This window comes from Dasypus novemcinctus (genome assembly GCF_030445035.2).
Source record: "Dasypus novemcinctus isolate mDasNov1 chromosome Y unlocalized genomic scaffold, mDasNov1.1.hap2 SUPER_Y_unloc_3, whole genome shotgun sequence".
Lineage (NCBI taxonomy): Eukaryota > Metazoa > Chordata > Mammalia > Cingulata > Dasypodidae > Dasypus > Dasypus novemcinctus.
In genome coordinates, this window is record NW_027261979.1 from 661814 (window position 1) to 680863 (window position 19050).

The 19050-nt window shown below is 38.4% G+C and overlaps 1 pseudogene; it reads right to left on the bottom strand.

Moving 5' to 3' along the window:
- Window positions 1-785: 785 nt before the first annotated feature.
- LOC139438619 (calcineurin subunit B type 1-like) lies at window positions 786-5539 on the bottom strand (annotated as a pseudogene).
- Between the last annotated feature and the right edge of the window lie 13511 nt (window positions 5540-19050).

The following is a 19050-nucleotide window of genomic DNA, read 5'->3' on the forward strand; positions in this document are numbered from 1 at the left end:
GAGACATAATCCCTGGATATATATAGATAGATAGATAGATAGATAGATAGATAGATAGATAGATAGATAGATAGATAGATAGATAGATGGACAGATAGATAGATAGATAGATAGATAGATAGATATATTCATAGATATAAATAAAGTTGCAGACTCCATTTTTACAAAAGTGTAATTAAGGTAAATAATGGGATGTTAACAAATGCTTTGTCAGTCTTTCAAAGGAGAAAGCACAGGAAAAAGTAAATAGCTGGCTTAATAAAAAAACTCAAATTGCACATTCTTCTATCTATATATAAAACTGTGTGAAATAAAAGTAAGGATGTATATATCCATGATTTTGAACACTTATATTCAGCTTGGCACTTTTTACACTATCATTTTGTTCCTAAATCATGTATATTAAATTAAAGCCAACCAATTACATATACAGAAAGCTACATATATCTATATATAAATATTTACACACATATATATAGATACTTTCTGGTTAGTAGAGATAAAGAAAAATAAATTAAAAAACGAAAACCTTTTCTTTCTTCACCACAATGATAAGCTCTTTTCATTTTTTTATTCTTTAGACTTTAAAATGCTACACAGGGTTATTGAGAGAATAAGAGTTCAATACACTTGGTTGGTTTCATAAGACTCATGTTGGAAAATGTGACTTCACAGAGAAAAATACTTCCATTTAAATACACACAAAGAGCAATGCTGGACATCTCGAGCAGATCTTCAGAGATGGAGAAGAAAGGAAAAGTGTCTGGTAGGACTCTTTAAAAGAGTCACACATCTACCATCATCTATTGGTGGATAGCTAGGTCACCTACAACAGCACAGAATTCTTGAAAGAATATTCTTCCATCTCTATCCTTTTTTGCATTTATTATGGTTTTGTCTACAATTTGCATTAACTGTGTAGCTTTCAGATTGTTCCCCACCATCACCTTCAGCTGTATACCCATCTTTATCCATGTCATAGATACGGAATGCAAACCTCAACTTTTGTTCCTTGTCTCCTTTGACACTGAACTAAAAGGCTCCTTCAATGAATTCTTTTTCTTCTTTTTTATTTTCTTTTATATGCTACATTCAAAGATCAACTCAAGATGGATCAAAGACCTAAATTTAAGAGCCAAGACCATAAAGACCTTGGAAAGCAGTGTAGTGAAACATCTACAAGACCTTGTAATAGGAAATGGCTTCATGAACATCACACAAAAAGCATAAGCAGCAAAAGAACAAATAAATAAATGGGACTTCCTCAAAATTAAAGCCTTCTGCACCTCAAAGGAGTTTGTCAAGAAAGTAAAAAGGGACCCTACACAATGGAAGAAAATATTTGGCAACCATATATCTGGTAAGAGGCTTATAACTTGCATATACAAAGAACTCCTATATCTTGAAAATAAAAAGATAAACAACCCATTTAAAAAATGGGAAAAAGATTTAAACAGACACTTCTCCAAAGAAGAAATACAAATGGCTAAAAAGCACATGAAAAAATGCTCCAAATCTTTAGCTATCAGGGAAATGCAAAACAAAACTGCAATGAGATACCATCTTACTCCCATAAGATTGACAGCTATGAAAAAAACAGAAGAATACAAATGCTGGAGAGGATGTGAAGAAATAGGAACATTCATCCACTGCTGGTGGGAATGCAGAAGGATCCAACCATTCTGGAGGACAGTTTGGCAGTTTCTCAAAAAACTAACCACAGATTTGCCATATGACCAAGCAATTCCACTGCTGGGTATATACACAGCAGAACTGAAAACAAGGACACAAACAGATATATGCACACCAATGTTCATAGCAGCATTGTTCACTATCGCCAAAAGTTGGAATCAACCCAAATGCTCATCAACAGATGAGAGGATCAATAAAATGTGGTATATACATACAATGGAATACTACTCAGCTTTAAGAACAAATACACTACAAACTCACGTGATAACATGGATGAATCTTGAGAACCTTATGTTGAGTGAAGTAACCCAGGCATTGAAGGACAAATACTACATCACCTCAGTGACATGAAATAAGCAAGCTGCCTCAGAGAGCTAGAGACTGGAAGATAGGCTTACAGGAAATCGGGGGATAGAGGAAGGATGTAAGCTGACATCTACATGGGTGAAATCTATGGATAAGCTGGAGGTAAGTATGTGTACAAGGAAGGGATAAAATGGGGGCATTGGGTTACCTTTGGATGGGGTTTTGAGAGCTTGAGGGGGTCTAGGAATGGGCAGATGGATAATATTGCCCAAGAAATTGGGGGGAGGGTGGGACAACATACGAACTTAGGAAAATGTCAGGTGTTGGTTGAGAGTATAATGCTGAGAAAACCTTTTCAATATATAATTAGGAAAGTTACCTGTTTAAGATATTTAAAGGGGATAATCTGATGTAGGACAGACTCCTAGTGAATATGTGAATGCTCATTTTGCCAGAGTGGGTTATACCATGGGTAGAGACCCATATAATGAGAGTGAAGGTAGACCCACATCCTGTGGAGGACTAATGCCATCAAATAGAGGGAACTGTATCTCTCAAGAGAAATGGTGGCTCCCAGGGCATTAGGGCAGTTGAGCAAGTCAAGCCCTCAACACTGTTGCAAGTATATCTGAACATGGCTCCTCAAGAAGTGAAGATTGACTGTCACTGTGGGCCCCAAGGGGAGGGGGAATTAAATATTGAATAGATGGAACCAACGTAACTGTGAGGGCAATAGAAGTGTTTCACAAGTGTACACAAGGATGGATATAAAACATGTAATATTACACTGAAAACATATAGGGGATGGCAGACTAATAATGTAAACCATAATGTAAAACATAGGATAACTAAAAATTTAGAAAACTGTATAGCCTAAAGTATAAACCACAATGTAATCACAAATGTTACCTTTTTTGAAAGCTATTGTCTCAATATCTGTACATCAGTTTCAGTAAATGTGATATGAATAAGTTAAAAGATTATGGCTGTGGAAGGGAAAAGGGTTTATATTGGATATGTGGGAGTACTGTATATTGTATATATGAATTACTGTGATCTATGGCTCTTGTTAAGAGAAGCTTAATAATTAGGAAAAAAGAAAAGAAAAAGATAGGATGTAGAATTTTTCCAAATCAATATGTATTCTATATCTAACCTTTAAACTCATTGCTATATTCCATTTTACTAGTAAGGGAACCTGACATTATATTGGGCTTCACTTTTCAGGAAGTTTTGGATCACAGAATGGTTCAACAATGGCAGTGGAGGAATACTGGTATGGGGTGTTATTGACAGGGGACATATGGTGACAGGGAGTTATACAGGGCATGTGTCCAGGGTGCATGGAAATATTTGGATATACTCATAGTGGAAACAATTAAAAACAACAGCTGAGGGGGTACTGGGCTCCTGGCTGGGGGGGCTCTGTCATGGTCCCTAGGGGAGCAGCAGCAGTCCCTCGGGTGCAACAGCAAGGACCAGGAATGAATGAGGGTCCAACAGTGAGCCCCTGATACTAATGACTATGCTTGTAAGCCTATACACCTGAAATAAGAACAATGCCTAGAGCAGCACTGTGCCTAAGTGTTCCCTCCTGACAGCCTCTGTGTTACTCAAATGTGGCCAGTATCAAAGCCAACCTCAGCATGTAAGTGCACTGCCTTACCCCAGCATGGAACATGACACCCGGGGATGAGCCTCCCTGGCACCGAGGGATCACTACCAAGTACCAGCTGATGATGTAACTAGAAAATGACCTTGAATTAAAGGTTCAACGCAGACCAGCAGAATATCCCTGTCTACATATAATAACAGGAGTTAAAAAGGCTGTTTGACCTAAAGTAAGGGGGAAATGGAAAGGACAAATGAGTTTATATGGTTATGAGTCTCTAAAAAAGAGTCTGGAGGTTGTCAGAAGGATTGCCCTTATGCACACCTGAACAGAGTCTCAGAGACAGATAAAGTAGATACAACCCCAGGTATTTATTCTTCTGAGGGCTAAAGAGACCAACAGGTTTTATGGTCATGGCAGATGGAGTTCACTGTCATGTCATTTGGCCCTTCTTTGGAGTTGGTGTTTCTGCATGATGGAGCTGGACTCAGATGTGATCTCTTTTCACAAGCCTTTCCTGCTACTTTACTGGAATTGTAGTTGGTGCTGGGGTTTAAGATATATCTAGGGGATCTGAATCACTGGACTGACAATATGATAACCAGAACCTGAGCCTCAACAGTCTTCAGCTCCTACACTCTGATTTATTGGACTTACCCCACTCAGCTAACATGGAGTTGAAGAATGTCAACAACCACACCATGGAGTCTACAGTGCCTACAACTGAAAGCAGGAGGATTGCATCCAGTATCCATGTGGAATCTAAGCCCCCTCTTGACATAGATGTGGAATGGACACAACCAAGCCAAGGTGCATAGGAAAGAGGCATACAGTAAGGATTAGAGTGGACTTAATGATATTCTATTCATGAATTAATGTGGTTAATAATGGAGAAAATGTGGCATTGGTGTGGAAAAAGTGGCCATGGTGGCGGCTGGGTGCGGGGAATGGGAGGAGGAGATGACATGTGGAGGCATTTTCTGGACTTGGAGTTGTCCTGGGTGGTGCTGCAGGGACAACTACCAGACATTATGTCCTCCCATGGTCCACTGGATGGAACATGGGAGAGTGTGGACTATGGTGTGGACCATTGGCCATGGGGGTGCAGCGATGCCCAGAGATGTACTCACCAAACGCAATGGATATGTCTTGATGATGGGGGAGAATGTTACTGTGGGGGGAGTGGTGGGGGTAAACGGGGACCTCATGTTTTTTGAATGTAATATTTTTTAAGAAAATGAATAAATAAAAAAACATAATATGTGAACAGCAAAAAAAAAAAAAAAAGTATTCACCAAATGCAATGAATGTGCCACAATGATGAAAGAGGTTGCTGATGTGGGAGAAGTCAGGTGGGGGGATGGGATATATAAGAACCTCTTATATTTTTTAATGTAACATTTTTTGGGCACAATGTATCTTCAAAAATACAATTAAAATTGATGGAGGTGGGGGTGGAGAGTGGGATATATGGGAACCTCATGTTTTTTAATGTAACATTTTCTGTGATCTAAAAAACTTGAAAAAAGATAGTGAAAAAATAAAATAGAATAAAATAAAATATATGAGGTCCCTATATACCTCCACCCCACCCACTACACCCCTCCCACATCAAAAACCTCTTCTATTATCATGACACATCCACTGCACCTGGCCAAGACATTCTGGAGCACTGCTGCACCACATGCAGAGAGATTCACTCAATGAATTCTTTAAAGTCTACTTCTCCATTCCCATCCGTGTGGAATATATCTATTACTCACTGTGCTAAAGGATTCTGTTGTAACTCTGGCAGAGACATGAACTCTTCCACATGCAAAGAACCAGAATTGTCCAAATCGATGTCCTTAAATCTCTTTCCTAACCTTTTAGCTTCATCAGCATCAAAGTGTGAGCACATTTCCAAAAGCTACTTGCCTCATTTCCCATTTTGCTCAGCAGGTCCTACGGCTCACTCTGTTGGAGAAGAATGTGGGCGCTTAGACAGGCTGGAGCAGCAAGCCAGGGGTCAAATGCGGTGGCCTGGTGCGGCTACTGTTCTCAGGCCCCCGCGGGGGAGGGTGGGTGCGGTAGGGCGAAGGGAGCGCCCTGGGGCCTGGGCCACCGGTGGGGTGACTGGGCAAGAGAGGGAGAGGGTGGGGATGGGAGGAAGCAGAGAAAAGAAAAGAAATTAAAATGCAGATTCAAAGACGGGTGGGGGAGAGAAAAGGGGGGAAAAGGCAGAGAGAAAGGAGGGGAAGAGCAGGAGACGGGGCCAGGAGTCTCAGGGGTTGTAGCTTTGCGCTAATGCCAGAGAGGTGACAACAGACTGCAGTGGCTCCCGATGACCCACAACCTCAGGGCATGAAAAAGCTGTGTTCACTCTTTTTTTATTTTTTTTATATTTTTAATGTTACATTCAAAAAGTATAAGATGTTCCCATATACCCCCATCCCACTCACACCACTTGCCCCAAATCAAGAGCCTCTTTCATCATCTTGGCACATTAATTGCATTTGGTGACTACATTTTGGAGCACTGCTGCACCACATGGATAATGGTTTACATTGTATTTTACACACTCCACAAGTCCACCCAGTGGGCCATGGCAGGACACACAATGTCCAGCATCTGTGCCTGTAGTACCACCCAGGACAACTCCAAGTCGTGAAAATGCTCCCACATCATACTTCTTCTTCCCTCTCCCTATCTTCAGCAGCTATCATGGCCACTTTCTCCACATCAATGCTACAATTTATTCCATTACTAATCACAATAGTTTCATAGTAGCATATCAGTAAGTCCACTCTAATCCATACCCTGGAATGGTTATGTCCACTTCACCTCTATATCAGAGGGGGTTTAGATTCCACATGGATGATGGATGCACTTCTCTGTTTGCAGCTGTAGGCACTCTTGGCTCCCTGGTGTGGTAGTTGACCTTCTTCACCATCCTGTTAGCTGGGCAGGGTAAGTCCAATGAACCACAGGGTAGGAGTTACAAGTCTGCTGAGGCTCAGGATTGTCATATGGACAATCCAGATATCCAGGTTCCCTGAGTTTACACCAGACCCAGAACCAAACACAGGTATAGTGAAAGTGACAGAAGAGGCATGTGTAGAAAGGTCACATGCATTTTTAAAGAAGATCAACTCTAGCTCACATCTTACTGAAGTAAGCAAATCAACTTATCCCATCTACAACAGGTTCACACCAACAGGATGGACCAGTTTCAGGAAAATTATTTCCTGTTGCACATATGCAAAGTACATTAACTCCACTGCAACATTAAGTAAAAACTCTTATCAAATTTGGTTATAGGTGTGGTCTTTGGTTGAGCATAATTCCCCTAGAGCTGTGGATTTTGAAACTGAGAACAAATTATATATGCTTCCAAAATACAAAGAGGGATTGTCAAAATATATAGTTCCCATTACCATAGGGAGCAATTTTAAGGAATATAGGATTCCTGTATACAAAACAATTTCAAAAACCTCCAAAACACACTCCACTAGATTTTAAGGCTGAAAATCATCTATAAAACCATTCTTCTTCTTGGGGATTGATGGAGTGGTAGCCCTACCCTCCAAAAACTTTTCCAGTGACCACATTCTAGGATCCACCCTTACAAAGCAACAGAGTTGCAGACAAACTCTAGACCTCACCCTCTGACAACACAGGGTTGATGGCCAGACTCTTCCAATTTCTGGAGCACAGACTCAACCTCCCCAGAACATTGAGGGTGGTGGCCTTACCCTTCCCAGTCCTGGGGAATGTGCTCCATCCTTTCTGAAGGTTGGTTGGTAGCACTGGCCCTGAAGAGTTGGGTGGAAGGCCTACCTTCTTCAAGTGCCAGGTCATTCTCCTCCTTCTGCACATAGGGATGGGTATATTCTCCTGGCTTGAGATGTCTTCAGTCCAGACCTCAGCTTCCACATTTCTATTTTTTAAGTCATTTTCCCATAATCTCTCCCATTTTGGTAATTTCTTACTAGACTGGCAGAGGAACTGGTCATACAGATTGCACAAAAACCTAGTCCTTTTAACATGCAGCACAGTGGGGGTACAGTCCCTTAGGTAATAAGACCTTATTCTCACAGGATAACTTTATTTCCAATCCTATCTTGTAATGAAATGACTGAGCAGTTCTATGGTTAATTAAATCTCACATGGGGTACTATTCTTTGGGGACTCATTTTCTGGAAACTCAGAACTTCCCAAACCAACAATTTCTTTCCTGTGTGCCCAGGAGTTCAGTTCTCATCTTATTATTTTCCTCTCAAGTGAGGGATGAGAAGCCAGGTCATACTTTCCACATTTAGTTTGGAAAGTTCCTCAGCTAAATAGCCAAACTCAGCACTTCCAAATTCTGCCTTCATATAATATTAGATGTCAATTTTATCAAAATTGTTACCACTTTAAAGCAAAGGTTATCTTTCTTCTAGTTTGCAACAACACATTCATCATTTTTGTCTAAAGCTTCACCAGAAGTATTCTCAACATCTGTATTTCTACCAACAGTCTCTTCAAAGCAGTCTAGACCTTTTCTATTAACCCTCTCACAATTCATTCAGAATCTTCCCTTTACCTATTTAAAAAACCTTATAGCGTTTTTGGTATTTTCATAGCAGCACCCCACTCTTGGCACAAATTTCTGTTTTAGTTTGCTAAAGATTGCCAAGGCAATAAGCCATAAATGGGTTGGCTTTTATAATGGAGATTTATTGGCTTATAAGCTTACAATTCTAAGGCCATAAAATATCCAAATCAAGGCATTAGACTCATCTGGGTCTTATCATTTTTAGCTTCCTGGGTTCTGTGGTTTCCTCCCTCAGCCTCTAGGGTTCCTCTCAGTCTCCTTTCTTTGTAGTCATCCATTTATAAAGGACTATAGCAAGAGGATTAAGACCCACAGTGGGTCATGCCCTACTGAAGTAATCTAATCAAATGCTCTCATCGACAATAGGTTCAAGGCCACAGGAATGAATCAGTTTGAAGAATATTATTTTCTGGAGTACATATATATCAAACAACTATGCTGTCTTACCCCCATATCATATAACAGAGATGTATTAACTCTCTGTCATAGTGTTTAAATTATAGGACACCAGTTTTAAGAAGTAATATTATCCAAAGACTTTCATCCATGTCTGGGTTCTCTAGGGCATTCATGTTTGTACACAGAACTGCAAGGAGGAGAAACACATCCTGACTTGATTTAGAGGTGGTGTATACATCACCATCCCAGGGTCTACAGGATGAACGAATAAAATATGAATTAGGGTGGACTTACTGGTATTATACTATCAAACTATTGTGACTCTAGCAAAGGAAGAAATTGTATCATTGATGTGGAGAGATTAGCCACAGGAATTGCTAAGGGCTGGATGAGGGAAGAAGAGATGTGATTTGGGGCATTTTCAGGATCTGCAGTTGTTCCAAATGATATTGCAGGGACAGACATTATATATACTGCCATAATCCACTGAATGGACTAGGAGAGTGTAAACTACAATGTAACCTATAATCCATGCAGTGCAGCAGTGCTCCAAAATATATTCACCAAATGCAATGAATGTGCCACAATGATTAAAGAGATTGTTGATGTGGAATGAGTGAGAGTGGGGTGGGGTGTGGGTTATATGGGAAATTCTTATATGTTTTAATGTAACATTTGTTGTGATTCATGTATCTTTTTAAAAAAGATGGTAAAAATGTAAAAAAAATGTTGAATTCTTTTAGGCAAAAGTATGACTGCTATTACTTTTATTTAGAGACTAAGTATGATTTAAAGAGATATTTATAGTGTCAAGTTGATAAGGGTGGATGGTGATAGTTAAGTTCATGTGTCACCTTGGCTTAATTATTGTTTCCAGTTCTCTAGTCAAGTAAACACTGGCCTTATTGGTACTGTGAAGGTATTTCAGGGATTTAAGCCATTAGTTAATTAACTGAGTTTATGAATAGTTAAATCAACAATGAACAATGGATATTTTATTCATTAATGAGAAAAGTCTTACCCAAACCATTGAAAGCCATGGCACAATGATAAAAGAGGTTGATGATGTGGGGGCAGTAGGGAGTTGGGGTGTGGTATATATGGGAACCTCTTTTATTTTTTAATGTAACACTTTTTGTGATCTATGTATCTTTAAAAAAAGACAATTTTAGGTCATTTTAAGAAAGGAAAGAAAACTCATGACTTTAGAATTCAGAAGAATTTCTATTTTGATACTCTGGAAGCCAGTAGGACACTGTACAGCATCAATAGAAGAGCAAGAAGAGGCTAAAGATCAGAAAATTACTCTCTCTATGTATGGTGTCCCTATGAGGTGCAGAGGTGCCCAAAGATGTACTTACAAAATCCAATGGATGTGTCATGATGATGGGAACGAGTGTTGTTGGGGGGGGGAGGGGGGGTGGGGGGATGGGGTTGAATGGGACCTCACATATATATTTTTAATGTAATATTATTACAAAGTCAATAAAAAATAAAAAAATTAGAAAAAAAAAATTCTCTTCCCCAGTGCCAGGACTGGACACAGCAAATTACTGAAAATGGCTTTTGTATAATGACTTTGCTTTTAAAATTTTTTTAATTTTTAATTTTTTTATTTTTAAGGAGATTTAGACTCCATAAATGTGACATTGAAAATACAGGGGGAGACAGGGCAAGATGATGTCAGAAAAGTGAACCTTCCTCTCTCCTACAAAAAAATGACAGAGTGGGGACATATCCTGCCTAAGTGAGCTGTTTTGGGAACCCACAAATAGGAGGCTGCTGGATATCAAGAATGAGAAAACACGACAAAAACAGTGGTAACTCAAGGTAAACCCTGGGCATCTGACCCTCCACAGGGCAAGAAGTGTCAGCTTTCCATGAACCTCACTGATCACACAGCCAGAGGAGAAAAACTCCAAGAATGGGAGGGTTCTGATGAAGGGTGGAGAGGCATTCTACGAGTGTGGGTTCAATTGTCTGGACCTGATTTTTTGAGCTTTAAGGAGCATACCAGCTAACTTGAAGATAAACCATGTAGAAGAGAGAGGTAAATCTGCTGAGGCAGACAGATTTACCTAACCTCTGTGGTTACCTCTGGGAATAAAGTGGAGCCAGGCAATTAAATAATTTTGTGCAATGCACCTAAGGGAGGGATATAGTAGGAAGTGCTTGGTAGCCTTCCAAGAGCATTTTTAAAGTTCCTGACAAGGTGTGCATGCTCTTTCTTAGGAAGACTGAGAGTCATTATTTTCCATAGTTCAATTTTATTCACCAGGGTCCCATGTGAATTTCAGAGGTGAGCTCTCACATGGGCTTCTTGCTGCCCTGAGAGAGAGAAGTGAGGAAGGGAGAAATGGGGAAGGACAGATTCCTAATCAGTTTATTCAACTGCAAAGAGTCAATTCTGTCCCAGGAAGGGGACGTTTTGCAGACAGGTTGACCAGCTGCATGGTTTGGCTAAGTGAAGGGTTTCAGTCTTGAATGTGCAAGGTCTCTGGTTCAGTTTCCAGCTCCTCTTAGAGTAGTGACTGACTGGGGTATTAAGATCTGGCTGTTACTTTGAGACAGGGAAAGAAATTATCCTTGTATTACCTTCCCTTGGGTCTCTTATTTTCCCTAAATAAGAGCTTAAGAGGGAAGTCTTTTGTTTTGTTTTTTAATTGTTTGATTGACTGTCTGCTTGAGGGCTTGTTTATTCCCCCCTGGTTATCTTGTTTATCCCCAGCCTTTTTTCTTTCTTTCTTTCTACTGTTTTTTTTTCTTTATTTCTCTATTGCCAATTCTTTATTGTTTCTGTGCTTCCTCTTCCTAAATGTCCTCCTTGTTGTGTGTACTGATTTTGGCTACCAGTGCTACCTCTTTTCCTTTCTACACCTTTCTACCTTCCTCTATCTGTTGTTGTTCTTCCATTCTACCTCTCTTTGTTTAGCCCCCACTTGTTCTGGCTCTTGATTTTTAACACTTCTATTCTGTTTTCTATCTTTTATTAAGTCTTTATGTTATTGTCCTTTCTTTACTCCCTCTTTCCTGATCCTGCTAACCTTTAATTCATACAATATTCTTCTCCATATTGTTTCTCATTTCATTGTAGGGGCTCCATCTTTTTATTCCTATAACTATACACTGCTTACATGAGTTTAATATTTTTTCTACTAGGTCTTATATGGTTCTTCTGCTAAAATCTATTACTAATACTACTATACACATATTCTTTTCTTATCTCTTTTCCTTTTGCTGGCCCTAATATTTTCCTTCAAGGTAACAGAAAATGACAAAGAAATAGAATATAGAAGAACAAAGTATGGAAGAGAAAACTTAAAACACACACAAAAACAGTACCCCCAAAAAAAACCCTGAGGCAAGAGGGAGAAGATTAACAAACCCACAAAGATAAAATGATGACCAGAAAGCAAAAAAAAATTAGAAACCATACCAATTATCAAGAATACATGGACCAGTCCAATTAACAATAAAAACCAGGAAGAGGAGCAGAATATGGAAAAATTAATCAAAGCTCTCCAAACAAATATCATGGATAAATTTAATGAAGTGAATGAAGAGATTAAGGATACTAAGAAACATTTGGAGAGCATACCAAAGAAATTGTAAACATTAACAAAAAAGAAAACAAATATATAGTGATGAATAGCATAATCCAAGAAATCAAAAATACACTTTCAGCAAATAAGAGCAGATGTGAAGAAACAGTGGGAAGAATTACTGTGTGGGAGACAGCACATGTGAAATGAAACAGATTGTATAACTGATAGGTAAAAAGATAGAAAAAAACTCTAGCAGGGACTTAGGGATTTCAATGACAACACAAATGCACAAACGTATGCATTTTAGGCATATGGAAAAGAGAAGGCAGAAGGAGAAGAGAAGAGAAAGGGAACAGAAGTGGTGTTGCAGGAAATAATGACTGAAAATTTCCCAAACCTATTGAAGGAGACTGATGTACAGGTTCAGGAAGCACAGTGCACTCCAAATGTATAAACTCCAACAGGTCTACCCCAAGACATATACTTGTCAAATTATCCAACGCTCATGACAAAGAGAAAATAGTTAAGGCAGTAAGAGAAAAGAGAAACATCACATACAAGGGAAGCTCAAAAAGATTAAGTGCTGGTTTCCCATCTGAAACCAGGGAGGCAAGAAGTCAGTGTTATGAAATGTCAAGGTACTAAAGGAAGAATAAAAATTACCAGCCAAGAATGCTCTATCCAGTAACGATGGCATTCAAAAATGATAAAGAGCTTAAAATATTCACAGATAAAGATAAACTAAGAGAGTATGTCAATAAGCACCTGCCCTTCGAGAAATACTAAAGGGAGTTCTGTAGGATGAAAGAAAAAAATAGAGACATAGAATTGGATGAGAATGTAAGAACAACTAAAAAGACAAAAGGAGAAATAAAAACAGCATATACCATACATGAGTCCACATAGAATGTGGCTAATGTAAATAATTCCGTGAGAGTAACATTGAATGTTAATGGATTAAACTCATCTGTCAGGAGACACAGATTGGAAGAATGGATAAGGAAATATGACCGTGTATTTGCTGTCTACAAGAAACCCAGCTTAGACTCAGAGGTTACAAGCAAATAATAACCAAAAAAAAAAAAGGGCAGGGCTATCTATACTAATATCAGACAAAAAGAACTTCAATTGCAAAACTATTTTAAGAAACAAAGATGGACACTACATATTAGTAAACGCGGTAATCTTTGAAGGAGAAAGAAAAATCATAAAGCATTTATGCACTGTTAGAAAGAGAGCAGCACCTATAAGAAAACAAAACGTAACCTCATTGTGGAGAAGAAAATAATTTTATTAATGACCTTGCAAGAATGGGTGCTCAACCTGGATATAATGGTTGGTGTGCCAAACAGCAAGAAACAGTGATATTTATAACCTAAATCTAACCAGCAAGTCCCTTCCCTATTCGCCATTGATTGGGAACTTCAGGGGTTACAGCCTACCCATAAGATCTAACTAGTTTACTTGGTTCTCAGGCTAATTCCCTGCTCCCACACTCATTACACTCTGGTGGGCTGATGGGCTCAGCACTGCTTTCATTACGGTGCACTTTTCAAATTGGGTATACATTCACTATTGGCACTGACCCCCAGCCCTCACCATTGGCTCTCCCTGCTCTAGCCCTGCCCTCAGCCCTCACTATTAGCACTCCCTCATTTTAGCACCATTTTTTCAAATTCTTGGCATGCAAAAGATATTGGAACCCCCCTCCTCCTTCCTTAAACATCAGAGACTGTTCTGGCTGCCCCTTGTGAAAATTAAATTAATCCTTTCCCATAGTCACCTAATCAAATATGTGAGGCAAACACTGGAAAAAAGTAAGTGGAGGAATAGATGTCTCCTCAATTATAGTGGAGGACTTTAATACACCATTATCACCATTATATCAAACATTTCAATAGAGAATTGACAGAAACAAAGACTTTGTATAATATACTGGATGATCTGGACCTAATAGACATATACAGAACATCACCCCCAAATACAGCATGATATACAATCTTCTCCAGTGCACATAGATCATTCTCCAAGATAAACCACATGCTAGGCCTCAGAGAATGCCTCCATGAATTCAAAAGATTGAAATCATACAAAATCATTTCTCTAACAACAGTGTAATGTAGCTGGAAATCTGTAAGGGTCAGAGACCCAGATTGGGCACCAAGATATGGAAGTCAAGCAACACACTCTTAGACAAACAATGGGTCAAGGAGGAAATCTCAAAAGAAATCTGTTACTACTATGAAACTAATGAAAATGACAAAACAACATAATGAAACTAATGCAATGAAGCAAAAGCTGTCCTGGGAGGAAAATTCATAGCTATAAATTCATACATCTAAAAAGAAGAAAGGGCTAACATTGAAGACCTATTTGCACACATGGAGGAATTAGTAAAAAGCACCAAGTTAATCTCAAAGGAAGAAGAAAGAAATAATTAACAAGGACTAGAGGAGAATGAATGAAGTAGAAAATAATAAAGCACAAGAAAAATAAACAAAACCAAGAGCTGGGTCATTGAGAAGATCAATAAAAGTAATCCTTAGTAAGACTAAGAAAGAAAAAATGTCAAGGCAAAAACCATGAAATGAGACAAGGAATATCTCCACTAACCTCATAGAAATAAGACTTTAATAAGAGGATACTTTGAAAAACTATATGCCAATAAGGATGGCAATTTGAGGAAATGGACATTTCTAGAAACATATAAGCAGCCTACATTGATGATAGAAGTTTAGATCTCAACAAACCAATCACAAGTAAAGAGATAGAATCACTCATTAAAACCTTCCAAATTAAGAAGAGCCCAGGGCCAGATGGCTACCCAGGTGAATCTAACAAACATTCCAGAAAGAACTGACACCAATCTTGCTTAAACTCTTCCAAAACAATTGAAAGAGAAGGAATGTTCCATAACTCACTCTATGATGCCAACATTACCCTAATACTAAAGCCAAACAAAGACAATATAAGTAAGGAAAATTACAGACCAATCTCTCTAATGAAACTACATGCTATAATCCTCAACAAAATACTTGCTAATCATATTCGTAAATACATCAAATGAATTATACAACATAACCAAGTGGGTTTCATCCCTGGTATGCAAGGATGGTTCAACATAAGAAAAGGAATCAGTGTACTATAACACATAAACATGTCAAAAGAAAAAAAATTCACATGAACGTACGTATAGCTGCAGAAAAAGCATTTGACAAAATACAACACCCTTTCTTGATAAAAACACTGTGAAATATTGGAAGAGAAGGAAACTTTCTGAATATTGTAAAGGGTATATATGGAAACCCATAGCAAACATCATTTAAAATGGTGAAATCCTAAAATCTTTCCCTCTATGATCAGAAAAAAGCAAGGATGCCCACTATCAGCCCCCCTATTTAATATTGTGTTAGAACTTGCCCAAGACTGAGGCAAGAACTAGATATAAAAGGCATCTATCTAAATTGGAAAAAAAGAAGTAAAAATTTCACTATTTACAGATGACATGAACCTATACATAGAAAGCCCTGAAAGGTCTACCACAAAGCTTCTAGAACTTATAAATGAGTTCAGTCATGTCACAGATTATGAGATCACTGTGCAAAAATCAGTAGTATTTCCGTATACCAATAATGAGTGATCTGAGGATAAAATCAAGGAAAACGTACCATTTACAATAATAAATTAAAAAATCAAATACCTAGGAATAAATTTAACTAATGAAAAAGACTAATACACAGAAAACTACACAACACTGTTAAAGGAAGTCAAAGAAGACTTAACTAAATGGAATAATATTCCCAGTTAATGGATGGGAAGACTAAATATCATTAAGATGTCTATATTACCAAAACTGATCTACAGATTTAATGCAACCCCAATAAAAGTCAATACAGCATTTTTACTGAACTGAAAAACATATATGAAATTTATTCAGAAGGGAAAAGGCCCAAATAGCCAGAGACATATTGAAAAGAAAAATGAAATTGGAAGAATGACACAACCTTCTTTAAAACCTATTTAAAACTTTAGTAGTCAAAACAGCAAGATATTGGCACTGACAATGACATACTGACCAGTGGAACCAAAACTGAGAACTCATATATATATCCTTGCCTATATAGTCATCTGATATTTGACAAGGCCACAAAGTCCACTCATTGGGAGAGAATGTCCTCTTCAAAAAATGGTGCTTGGAGAACTGGATATGCCTATCCACAGGAATGAGAGAGGATTGCCATCTCATGCTTTATACAAAAATCCACTCTGTGTGTTTCAAATATCTAAGTATAAGAGCCAAGATCATACACACCTAGGAAGACAATGTAGGGAAACATCTACAGGATCTTTTATCAGGAAATGGTTTCATGAACTTCACAATCAAAGCATGAGCAGTGAGAGAAAAAATAGATAAATTGAACATCCTCAAAATTAAAACCATTTGCACCTCAAAGGAGTTTATCAAAGTAAAAAGGCAGCCTACCCATTGGAAGAAAATATTTTGTAACCATATATCTGATAGGAGCTTAATATCCAGCATATATAAAGAAAATCATATAGCTCAAAGTAAAAAGACAAAAATATCATTTAAAAAACTGGCAAGAGATTTGACCAGATACTTCTCCAAATCAGAAATAAATGGCTAAAAATTAAATGAAAAGATGATAAACATGACAAGCTATTAGTGGAGTGCAAATCAAAACTGCAATGAGAAACCATCTTACACCCATTAGACTGCCACCTATTAATAAAACAGAAGACTACAAGTGTTGGAGAGAATGTGGAGAAATGGGAGCACTTATCCACTGCTGGTGGGAATGCAGAAGAATCCAGCCATTCTGGAGGACATTCTGGCTGTTCTTCAAAAAACTAGCTATAGATATGCCATATGTCTCAGCAATTCCAATGCTGAGTTCCAGAAGAACTAAAAAACAAGGACACAAACTGACATATGAACACCAATGATCATAGTAACATTATTCACTATCGCCAAAAGTTGAAATCAGCTCAAATGCTCACCAACAGATGAATGGAAAAACAATGTGTCATATAAATACAATGAAATGCTACTCGGGTGTAGGAAAGAATAGGGTATTAATACATGGGATAACATGGATGAAACTTGAGGACCTTATGTTGAGCAAAGGAAGCCAAACATTGAAGGACAAATACTACATGACCTCTCTGATATGAATTAAGTAAACCAAGCTGTATCAGAGAGGCATAAAAGATAGGCATGCAGGAAATAGGGAGTGGAAGAGAGGAAGGAAGTGAACCAATGCCCACACAGAAAATATCTATGCAAAAGTGGAGGTAAGTAGTTGTGCAGTGAAGGGAGAAGATGGGGCATAGGGTTATTACTGGTTTGGGCTTTGCAGACTTAAGGGGGGCTACAGTTGGTAGGATGGGTCGGATGGTCCACAAAATTGGGGGGAGAGTTGGGGCAAGCAGATGAATATGGAAGAATGTTGGGTATGTGGTTGAAACTATTATGTTGAGAAAACTCCTTAGAAAATATAGTAAGGAAATGTTACTGGGTTAAGGTGTTTGACAGGGACATCTTGTACAGAATCCACCTAGGACAGATTTCTAGGGAGTGTTTGACTGCTCATCATGTCATAGTGTGTTATAAGAGTGTTTGTACACTTATACAATGAGTGGGGAGGTGTTAGAGTCTCTTCCTGGGGAGGCCTGGTATTCTCAAACAGAGGGGAGACTGTCTCTTGAAAGCATGGTTTCTCAAACAGAGGGTAGACTGTCTCTTGAAAGCATGGTTGACTCTCAATACGGGGAGAAAGACTAGTATATCAAGCCCACAGCATTGTTGCAAGCATCTAGCTATCTTTTCTTTCAAACAGTGAAGCATGATTGTCACTGTGGGATATGAGGGAAGGGGTGAGAAGGATAGAATAGTTGGAAGAGGGGGTTTGGGGGGTCAATCGAGGTGTTCTCCATGATCCTGCAAAAATGGATACAGGCCATGTCAAACTATACCAAAAATTTATAAAAGTGTATAGTCTAAAATGTAAATCATAATGTAAACTATAATGGAACTATGGTTGGTAGCTATGCTTCAATATCTGTACATCGGTTGCAGCAAATCTAACATCCACATGTAAAAAGGTCATGGGGGGGGAAGGTGGAAAAGGGTTTGACGTTGGGTATATGGGAGACCCCTATATTTTTGTGACCTTATTATAATACAAAATTTTAAAAAAAACAAAGCAATGTAGACCCTGAGGAAGAAATGGAAGAGATTGCCTTCCTACTGCACATATATGGCAACATCTATTACAGTGATGAAAGGTGAAACATCAGAAAAAATTTATATTTGTCATTTTTTAATACACCAATTTACTTTTTACTTTAGTTTTTCTAAATTAGTATGTATTATATTTCTAATATTTAAGCCTATCATTACTATTTCATTTTCCTATGAATTGAATTTGGCAATATATTAGATTTCATTTCTGAAGAAGTTTTGGATCACAAAGGGGTTCAACCCCTGGCAGGGGAGGAGAACTGATGGGAGGTGTTATTGATAGGGTTTGCATGGGTGGAAGGGAGTGCATATAGGTTATATAGATATGTTCAGATGTTCATTGAGTATTGACACAATGAGTAGAGTTTCTCATGACAACTGAGGAAGTGCTAAGTTCCCATTCTGCGGAACTCTGTCACAGTCCCCAGTGGAGTAGCAACAATCACCTAAGTGAAAGGGCTAAGTCCAATGAAGAAAGGAGTTCCAATGATGGGTCCTTGGTATTGATGACTATTAGGAGCCTGTGTGCTTGAAATTTCAACCAGGCCTAGAGCTGCAGGATGCCAAAGAGTTGCCTCCTAAGAGCCTCCATGTTGCCCAAATATGGCCACTCTCTAAGACAAACTCAGCATGTAAATGCATAACCTTTCCCCCA